We start from the raw sequence: 11,235 nt of genomic DNA, 5'->3' as shown, positions 1-11,235 counted from the left end.
GAACTCATTGCTTTGAAATGACAGGGCGTCCCCAGGGACACCGTATCATTCAGTTTAGCCCTCAGCCCAAAGAATGGGAGATGTATGACAGCTGGACTTGTGCCAGGGTCAGCTAAAGGGGAGGTGACATTGAAGTCTGAGGTATCTGGTTTGGAAAAAGAGGAAGATCCCAGACATACAATCTCTATAAATAATACTTTAAACCCCAAACCTATTGTTTTCAAAATAAATAAATGTTGCCACTATGAAAAATCCATTTTAGTTGCACCTTAACTCACCGCATCCTTGAAAAATCAAGAGATTTTACAGATTTCTTGATGTTAAAAGAGACTGATCAAGAAATATGGTTAGTAAAATTGTTTGTTTGTTACATGGGATGTTTCCATGCTGTTCCAGAGCAACTTCATGTTGTGTCAAATATTAGCTGGGATCCCACCCTCTTCTTCCTGAGGCTGAATGCAAATGCACTGAAACTTGGAACAAGTTCTTAAACATTTGTGTACCTTATAGCACTTCTAAACATATGCTATCGTTTGTGATGTTCCAGGATTTACAGAACAGCACCATAAATGTTGGGGATGGCCATCTGCCTTATTACATCTCTTCCCAAATGTAGTTAAAAAGCCAAAGCAAAGGCCCAAAATATTCACTAAAAGAGTAGCAAGAAAGACAAAACTGATGCAGCTCAGTGGGAAGCAAGAGCAATACATACCTGGCAATCTCACCTATATACCCTGAATGCTTGGGATCAAAACAAAAACATTTCAGGAGAGTTCCCTCTTTCACCAATGTGTCTAATAAAAAAGTCAGTAGAATGCAAGGTTGTGGTACACAGAACACCCACATACTTGGCTTCAGAGGCACTATTCATTCTGGAAGCTTACTCACCTTCCTGTGTCTAATGTAGGGTTGCCAACCTCCAGGTAGTGCTGTAAAATAGCAAGTACAAACAAGAAAAACAGCACAAGCTCCAATTTCAAAATACAAAATATATATTCACAACCAATGTTCAATAGTCAAAGGACTCTTACTTGATGACTGATACTGAACCTGTGGGTCTAAGAGAATTCAACACTGATGAATGACATTGTGTACTATTGGTAAGCCAGTTTTCATCTTGGCAATTGTCTTTGCTATTTCATGTTTTTAAATGTTTGTTTATATGTATGTATGTTATAGTCACCTGCTTTTCCCCTGCACATTCCTCCCCCCAGGCTGATGAAGCCCTCAAGTGAAACGTGAACACAATCCAGAGTCCACGTACCCATGAACCCCCCTCTGCACCATGGTTGTTTGATATTTATGTATGACTGAGGATTCCTCATTGTACACATTGGTTCCTTTAATAAGGCAACTGAGTTCCTTCAGCAGTTCCTATTGTGCACGATCTAACTACCAGTTACTGCACATGAGCAGCATTGCTGGTATTGGAATTGCTTCTATCACCTCTACTGCACATGATCAACCTCTGCCACTGTTGGAGTTCCATCCTAGAAAGGCCTCCTCCTCTGTCCTTGCCATCATTGGGAACAGACCTTTGGGGTTTCTATGAACCATTGATTGTTTGAATTTTTTGTAACCATTAAGACTATTTGGATATGTTTCCACTTACCTTTTGGTTTTGAACTCTTTATACATCCATGGTACAGTTGTATTTTGTGTATATGATGTGTAAGTCCTTTGACTATTGAACATTGATTGTGAATATATATTTTGTATTTTGAAATTGGAGCTTGTTCTGTTCTTCTTGTTTGAACCTCCAGGTAGTGGTTGGAGATCACCCGCTATTACAACTGATCTTCAGGCGATAGAGATCAGTTCCCCTGGAGAAAATGACCGCTTTGGCAATTGGACTCCATGGCATTGAGCTCCCTGCCCTCCTCAGGTTCCACCCCCAAAATCTCCCCCAAAATTTCCACCATCTAATAACTTAGGGATGCTGTGATGATCCTGGTCTGCTAGGAAAGGTTATTGCCATTTTGCTGTGTCCAAACTCCATTTTGGTAGCCAGCAAAATTTTCAAACAGTCAGTCCTAACTGGCAGAGATGTATACTTAATTTCCTAGGAGTTGGATACAACCAAATTTCTGCTGCTGGAAAAGGAAGGAGGGTTCCTCTTTGTCTAACAAAAAAAAAAGAGAGGCTATGATGGAGATCATGGGACCCACATATACAAAAGCAATGTGTGACAGAGACTGTAGTAGGGAGGGGAATTGGGAGAAATTGAGTGACAAATCTGGCTAGATCCAACCCTATATCTGTACCTCTTTGGAAATAACAGGGAGCGTCTGTATATTTTGTTTCATCTGGGATTTTCAGTTTTAAAACGTAGTGGCTAGTTGAAAGGAGGCTGCAGTGGCTCTACATCCTTCCTGGAAACTGATTGGAGGTGGTAGTGGTGGGGGCAGGGGACATTGTTACCCAAATCAGTCCCCATAACAGGTCTGTCATGTCAGAACTTCCCCTACACTGAGGCTAGCTGAGGCACTTATTGCTTCCACCGTCTGCTCTAACTAGTTTCTGGTAAAGATAGAATTTGCCCTTTCCCCTTGCTATCATGACCAGTTGTTTTAAGGAAACCCATTCCACCCACTGTTACTGAATTTGTTCTCCAGATCTTAGTAAATTTTATGTTAGGATATTTTTTTACCAAGGTTGAACATTTTAGGTTTAAAAAGAGGTGGTACTGATAGTTAGGAGCCCCGTGGCGCAGAGTGTTAAGCTGCAGTACTGCAGTCAAAAGCTCTGCTCACGACCTGAGTTCGATCCCAACGGAAGTTGGTTTCAGGTAGCCAGTTCAAGGTTGACTCAGCCTTCCATCCTTCCGAGGTCGGTGAAATGAGTACCCAGCTTGCTGGGGGTAAAGGGAAGATGACTGGGGAAGGCACTGGCAAACCACCCGGCAAACAAAGTCTGCCTTGGAAACGTCGGGATGTGACGTCACCCCATGGGTCAGGAATGACCCGGTGCTTGCACAGGGGACCTTTACCTTTACCTTTACTGATAGTTCCCTTATTTCTTTGTGCTGGATCCCACCTAATGGACTTGGCTCCAGCTGCTGCAGTCTGGGTGTGGACCGGGTGTGGGATACAAGCCACTTGGTGAGAGAAAGCCTGAACAAAGGACTTTTGGAACGTGTATGTTTTAAACCCTGTTTGGCACTTCCACCCATGTAATTCAATGGGGAAAGGATTGCCTACTACTTTGTTACTATTTTATGCTCTGTTTTTCTCCTGATTCTTAAATAAAAAAGAGTACAAATAATCACATCATGTCAAAAATAAGAGTACTGACAAATGGTATCAATTTTCACCCACATATTATGCAAAAGTTTGCTTAAGAGTGCTTGGTTACATGCGTTCTTTGCTCCCACATTAGCAAGGGGAAACCAGAGCCTAGCCAAGCCAGACAAGATGGCCCCCTAACATAAAACCACGTCTTTCTCATGGCTTATGTTTCTTTTGGGGCATGTCCAGGAGGCCATAGCAATTCTGTAGAGATGCTGCTGGCTATTGAGAAACAGTCCTTGTTAATAGATGAAGTTTATTAAGAGGCTTGGGTGGAAAGATGCCATGGTGCTTGTTGGGGTTGGGGCAAGAAAAGTATTGAATGTCTGCTTACTTAACACTATTGTACTTAAATTTTACAAGACACAAGAGTTAAGATTTTTGAAAAGTACCCTGCCCGGTAGACTTTCATTTGAAAATGTTCAGCTTCTATAATGAGACCAACTTTTGATTTTGTGCAAATTTATAATTTCATCTCTAATTTCATCTCTAGTTTGTATCAGTTTTAGGAGGACAAAAATGTTTAATATAAAGAAAGAGGTGAGTAATGTAGTGTCAAATTTTCCATTAAATTATATTGTATCATAGTGATGAATGGTGGTAGTGATATGCTCTCTAATGGATATCCATCATGGAGGTGAGGGAGCTTATTGGCTGGGGTCTCTGTGCTGATGCCCATGTGGAGGTCCCATTAATGGATTTCTGTTTACATAGAATTGTAACAACAGTGGCCAACCAGGTGCCTCTAGGAAGCCCACAAACAAGATGACTGCATGTGAAATCTTGAACAGTGCCCTTCTTCAGGTTTTGAAGAAGCAGCCGCAAACCTGCCCTTTAGCATTTCACTGTGACATGTGGTTTAACCCTATCATTACAGTTTCTTAAATTTTGGATGGAGAGAAATCCCATTAATGGGACCTACACATGGGCATCCGCCCAGAGACCACAACCAATAAGCTCCATTACCTCTATGATGGATATCCAATAGAGAGCATATCACTACCACCATTTATCACCATGATACAATATAATTTAATGGAAAATTTGACATCGAATTTTGCTGAAAAATTCACACACAAAAAAGTTGCTTCAGGGCCCCTCCAGGATTAGAGGCCCTGAAGCTTAAGCTTCATTAGTTTCATACTAGATCCGCCACTGTGTATATAGTGAAGTAAAAACAGCCCCTTCATGAGGAGAATATACCTTCTGCATGTGCAATGAACTAATGGGTCCATTCAAAGGACTGAGATTTGAACTCCATAAGCAGAATGGAGCCTACCCACATCTTCCCTCAGAGACAGCCACCAATGCTCTGCCAAAAGATGTCGTGACAATCAGGAGACCCATGTGATATGAGACTTGTAGGTCTGCAATGCAACAAGGAAATCTGTAAATACCTCCTAACCGTGCCTTTCCACTCATGGATGAGAAATTTTAGATCTTATTCAATGCCTCCTCTTACAAGGAACTGGATAACTCACCCCACATTGCCCATCCCAAGGTATTCACCTCACCATAGAGTAGGGGTGGGGAACCTTTTTTCTGCCAAGGGCCATTTGGATATTTATAACATCATTCGTGGACCATACAAAATTATCAACTTAAAAATTAGCCGACCAAGCCCCAAGCAGGCAGCTGCCCCAGATGACCCCCCCGCGGTGTGGGCAAGCAGGCAGGCATCCAGCCGGTGGTGCACTTACCCACCTGGTGGCACAGGATTGTCTGTTGCACCACCTGGGCGTAGACGTCCAGCCTCACACCGGAGTTGCTCCTGCTCTGCACGGTCGGGGTCGGATTCTACAGCCGGCTCCTGCTACCTCCGCCTGCAGGGGTGAAATGAGGACACACGGGTTAAGAACTCGCCCCTGCGCATTCTGGCCCTGCCCCCTTTAACCCCTCCATTGTCGCTACTTTCACCCCCAGTCTTCTTGTAGTACAGAGGGAATATGTTTATCCACAGCCCGGGTGGGAAAGGGTTAACACAGTTTCTTGGACGGTCCTAGTAGCTCCATAGCTAACGACTCTTCTGCAAGGGGGGAAAAAGATTCCTTTTCTCAGCAAAACAAACTCACATCCGCCTTGAATATTCCTGTCCACGGGAGGGGGCGGATCGCCAGTCTTAGATCCTTCTGAGCTAGAGATCTGCCAGGATTTTGTGGGCCTTAAACGGCCCCTGGGCCTGACGTTCCCCACCCCTGCTATAGAGTGTTGGCATTAATATTAGATTCTCCCTTCCCCCCACCCTTGGCCGGACAGATATATTCCCTGTTCAATAAGAGAGCAGTAATTTCCTTGTGTCAGCGGTAGAAGTACAGTGCAAGCATGCATTTTCTGATCTCTAAGTAGGAAGGAAGTTCTGCACAGACAATACCTCTGTCATGTCCAATTATGCCTCTATATAGCTTTTAACCTTTAGCTTAGCACAGCAAAATGTCATTATGTTGCAGTGCAGAGAAGAGATGTAACTATATTATTTACAACACTGCTGGCCTTACAATGAAACAAGAAGTCTCTCTTTTTTTTTTTTGCCTAGGGAAGTGATTACTGTGATTTTTGATCAATTCATATACTGTTTGTACCAGTTTGTATTACCCTATCATTTTTGGGAGATAGATAGATAAATAAGCTCTTTATCACCTATGGCAGGCTCATTTCCCCATTGATTTTCAACACTACTTCTAAGATAATTGTCTGTCTTTTTAGAGTTCACAGTTTTTGGTTAGATGTTTACTTCCCTTTGTTAAAACTGTTGGTTAAAAAAAGGAAGAGGAAACTGTATCTTGGAACGTTTTTAAATATGAGAAATTGAGACAGCCATATTGAAATCAGTAGATCCTTAATCATTGTTCATCTAGATTCCAATACCTGTGAGTGTTCTGATACATTCATTTCTCATCTCCAAGTTTAAGAGTGTCTTGATTAATTTCAGTTTCTATATCCCTTTGTGTGCATTAGGCACCCTCTGTAAGGAAGCTGCATGTACAGGTCTTTTAAAACAATTTAAGACAACACTTTAGCAGTGCAGGCATTTGGAAGGTTTCTGAAAAATAATTAAAAATAAGGATCATTTTCTGGGCAAAATATACAAGTTACTACATGAGATCACCATTCAACAATGGGAACAGTTTTGGACAAAGGCGATTAAATTAACAGTGAGTCAGTCTTTGAGAGAGAATTGGCACCAAATATTTTATTGCTGGTACATTACACCAATCAACATTAAAAAGATGAACAAGAATACATCTGGCTAGGGTTACCAGGTCCCTCCTTGCAACCGGAGGAAGGTTTGGGGAGGCAGGGTGGGGGGCTGTGATCAGTGTCATCCACGTGATGACATCAGGTAGGGTTTGTTCGGGGCAGCCTAAACCGGGGTGCTGGAGAAAAAAGCAGCCCCATCCTTCTTGCCTCCCTGCTACCCATAGCTTTGCAAGGGCCCATTGCAAGCATTCATGGGAAACTGTGTTTTCCCATGAGTCTTGGGTACGGATGCAGCCATTACAAACTGAAAAGTAAGTACTTTTAAAATTCTCCTGGGGGGGCATTTTTGGAGGTAGAGTCATCAAATTCTCAGCGTAGCTGCAAGGGACTCTCCTTGCACAAACCCCAAAGGTTGGTAAAGTTTGGGACAGGGGATCCTATTTTATGGGGTCCCAAAGGGGTAGCCCCCATTTTCAATAGAAAAGCATTGTAAACTTTACCATGCATTCCTATGGAGAGTGGGTGACCCTTTCCAGACCTCATAAAATTGGACCCCTGACCCAATGTTCACCAAACTTTGAGGTTCATGCAAGGAGAGTCCCTTGAAGCTACCCTGAAAATTTGGGAACTCTACCTCCAAAAATGCCTCCCCCAGAGCTCATTAACAAAATTCCCATAGGGAAAAGCCTGGGGAAAGCCAAAGCCAAAAAAAAGCTGAATGCATATTCAGCCTTTTTGGGAATCATCTATTCGGCTTCAGGCAGATTCCCAGGTTTTGGTATTTAGTAAAACCAAAAAAACCAAAACCCGAATATTGCCGAAATAGCTAATTTCAGGTTTATTTTCGGTTTGGGTATATCGATATACACAATCCTAGTGGTCACATACAGCTCTCAGCTCAAACCAGGTCAAAACATCATTAATGACCTGCAACCTATGCTGGACAATGATATCCTTCTCACACAGGCATTGGGAGGCAAACTTTTTCTTGCTCACAGACAGTCTCTTAAACAACTTCTCACTCACAGTAATGCACTTCCCAATATTAGGGTTGCCAACCTCCAGGTGGCGGCTGGAGATCTCCCGCTGTTACAACTGATCTCCAGGCGACAGAGATCAGTTCTGGGGAAAATGGCCACTTTGGAAGGTGGTCTCTATGGCATTATACCCCATTATACCTCCCCTCCCCAAACCCTGCCCTCCTCAGGCTCAATCCCCCAAATCTCCAGGAGCTGACAACCCTACCCGATATAAACATGGACTCTGTGACAAGGGCCTGCATTCTGACTCCTTTCCTAGCAACATCCCTGGTAGAATCAGCAATGTCTGGTGTACAAAGAAGAGAGAAGACAACCCTGCAGGAGGCAACAAGAAGACAGATATGATAGTGAGGTCAGCACCTTCTCTCCTGTTCGGTGTCATTTCTTGTTTGTCTCCAGATTGCTACTTTTAGGGCAATATCCTGCTTCTTCTTGGAAGTTCCACACTCTATCTCTCACTCTCTCTCAGCTAGTGATGTAGTTAGGACCCTGTTTCTGTCTCTTCTCTTAACTGTCAAGTACGGTAGTTCCTAAATAAAGCTTTATGTACACTTTAACCAGGTTGTGCACCTCTGCTGTGTTAATTACTCTGCCAACACCACCCTCAGACTGGGATATAAGGACTCAAGGATCCCCATTCCTACCTGTATCTGACAAAAGGAACATTGGCTCTCAAAAGCTCATACCCCAAAAATCTTGTTGGTCCACAAGGAGAGACTGAACTCGAATCTAGCTGGTTTTCATACCAGTTTCTCTTTACACAGTTACACATTTTTTTTCATACATTGCATGTACATTGTGGTTTAAGTGGTGTATATTATAAATGATGTTAAAGAAATGAAAGAATAATCATCGACAGCAATGCAAAGGAGGTGGACAAAAACCGATGACAGTTATAACATATGAAATCGAAAAAGTACAAAAGTGGCCCTATTAGCTCATTCTTATTCACATGATGGATTATGATTCTTCATTCTGCTGCTTCTCTAAGAGCCTAGCTAACATTTAAGACAGTAGTTGCAGACTCTTGCTCAAGGAGGGCAGCTTTCAGCGAAGTCACCTCCAAAAGCTGCATTTTGCCACGCACCAAGGAATCAAGCTCAGGGCTCCAGTAAACACGAGCTAGGGCTTTTGGGGATTGGTGCAATATTTGATGGTAGGACGGTATTAAGTGTGGAACACATAATTGGTTGATTGAAAGAGAGATAGGGAGATGGTCACTGCCCATGTAATCGCAGACTTCCATATTACTGATTAGAGGTAAGAGATCTAATGAAACCAGAAAATAATCGATAACACTGGCACCATTTTGGTTAAAAAAAGTGAAATCTCCATTAGGGTCGATCTGTGATCGCCCATTTACTATTATTAGATTCCTCTGAATAGCGAATTGGGCCAGACTTAAGCCGGAAGAATTGATTACCGAGTCCCTGGAAGTTCTAGTATACCATAGGGAACTCAGGAAAGATTCATCAAAATTCCCTATAAGATTTTGGAAGAGAGTATTATCATCCGGCCCTATTCGTGCGTTAAAATCACCAGCCATAAGAATTGGAATAGTTGGGTGGTTGTTTTTGATGTCATCAAATAGTTCTCCCAGATGGGCCCAGTTTCGTGCAGTATTACTTGATCTAGCAGGAGGAATATAAACAGAGAATAAAATAAGTGAAGAAAAAGCCAGATTTACTCTAACTGCTAGCACCAAGTCTTCAGCCAAAAGAAGGTCAATTGAGCTTATGCTTAAAGAAGTGGAGATAAAGCATGCTAGTCCTGCACGAGGGCGGCCCACAGAGCCTTTGATTGCTTTTTGGGTAAAAGAGGTAAAGCCTGGGAGAAAGATCTCATTTGTGGCCCAAGTTTCCTGAACAAGGATGATATCAAACGTCGAGAGAAATAACTGTATATCAGGATCAGTAAGTTTAGCTGCCCATCCAGCAACATTCCAGCTGAGAAATTTGCAGCAAGATGAGAGTCAGTCCTTATCAGGGAGTTCTTTAGGAGACATCTCCCTAAGCAAGTTAGAATCTGCTGTAGGAGGACACACTATTATGGTTGGTTCCAGAGGAACTGGGGCATTGCCTTGAAATAGGTCAGACTCTTGGGCTGGCTGGCTTACTAAGTCAGGAGTCATATCAACCGTGTGTTTGGAATTTGGTTGGTGCTCAGTTCTAGTAGAAAGGGAAGGTACCCTTGGTTTAAAAGGGGGTAAATGGGCCTGTGCTGACTTAATCTGGGTAAGGTTATCTTTAAGGTTCCCTAGCCTCATTATTATATTGTTTTGTTCCTTTGTTGGGAGAATGCGAAAAGAACTAATTAGTTTTGCATCCTCCATTTCGAGTATATCATCAACCGGGTTACATGGCTGGAGCAGAGAGCATCTAGAATCTGGTGGTAGGCTTGGTTTACGGTACATGAATTTTAGATTTGAATCAACTGGGGAGGCATTCTTTAAACTAGTTGGAGACAGATCTATTAAAGTCTTATCAACCTTGTGAGACTCAGCCTGGTTTTAGGGAGCAAATTTAGTTGATTTTTTAAAGAGGGGCTTGGGAGGGATCTTAGATGAGAGCAGAGGTGCTATTGTTGTTGTGCGAAAGGATTCTTTGGGGAAAATGCCGAATGTCATTAGTCGGTCCTGATTTTCAAGGATCAGCGCTGGGATACGGGGGGAATAAAAAGTAAGGGACAGACAATGTTCACTTAATAATCCTGGGAGTCTATCAAAGTATTTCAAGTCAATATCACTTGGGTGGGAGCCTAGCTAACAGCATTTCAATTTGGTGGGATAGAGAAAGTTTTGTGCTTGGAGCTTAATTCCTAGACATACAGGAGCCAAATTTGGATCAGGATTGCAGACATGGTGAGAGGGGGTTTAAGCCTTACTGTGCTTTTTCCCTCGACCTGAAAGGGCTCCAGGGAGATGTTATTTGCCCTTCTGGGGAAGCCTGCATGTACGTGGAACTACCGGAGCATGTCTGTCAACACAACCTATGGTGAACCACAGGAGACTCGAGGGCTTTTAAATGTATGAATTGGCTTTAACTATCAGGAGTGATGTACAGGTTTGGATCCTACCATAATTTTGTCTCCAAGTGCAGTGTGTTTCCCCTTTTCCCTAGGAAGGATTGAAAGGTATTCATGTTTACAGAAAAAATACAGGGATTCTGTCAGAGACACTATAAAGAAAAGGCTAACCTTTCTCTCTGCACTGGTAGTCCCATCCACTAATAATTAAGCCAGTTCTTCTCTGTATAGCCCCATCTTGAGCTCTGCTCCGTGGTCACATTAGAGTGTGAAGATATACATGGAGGTTACAAAAGAACATCTGGAAACAGAACATTAGTATGTTAAGTTTTTCATCAGAAACAGGTGTTTCAGACTGGCCTCCAGTTGAATGGATTTATGAGACTATTTAAACTGAGTTTCAAATTGATTATCTCTGTTTGTATGCTTCAAATGGATAATTGCTTTTTGCTTCCCCGGGGGACAGCTGTGCTTGTATGGTAAGAAACGGTGTCATGCCATTCATACAGTCTTTCTCTACAGAAGTTACCAAGGAAGCATCAGATTAGACCACAGGAAACTAGATTCCACACCAATTTGGTAGTGTATAAAATGAAGTTCATGTTTTGGTCATAATCCTGGCTGCCTTCAACGTATATCACCATAGATTGGGGTCTTTTATGCATGGCTGTTTCACTTTGTGTCTT

This window comes from Euleptes europaea, chromosome 7 (genome assembly GCF_029931775.1).
Source record: "Euleptes europaea isolate rEulEur1 chromosome 7, rEulEur1.hap1, whole genome shotgun sequence".
Taxonomy (NCBI): domain Eukaryota; kingdom Metazoa; phylum Chordata; class Lepidosauria; order Squamata; family Sphaerodactylidae; genus Euleptes; species Euleptes europaea.
The sequence above is the reverse complement of the archived record's forward strand: the minus strand, read 5'-3'. Positions refer to the sequence as shown.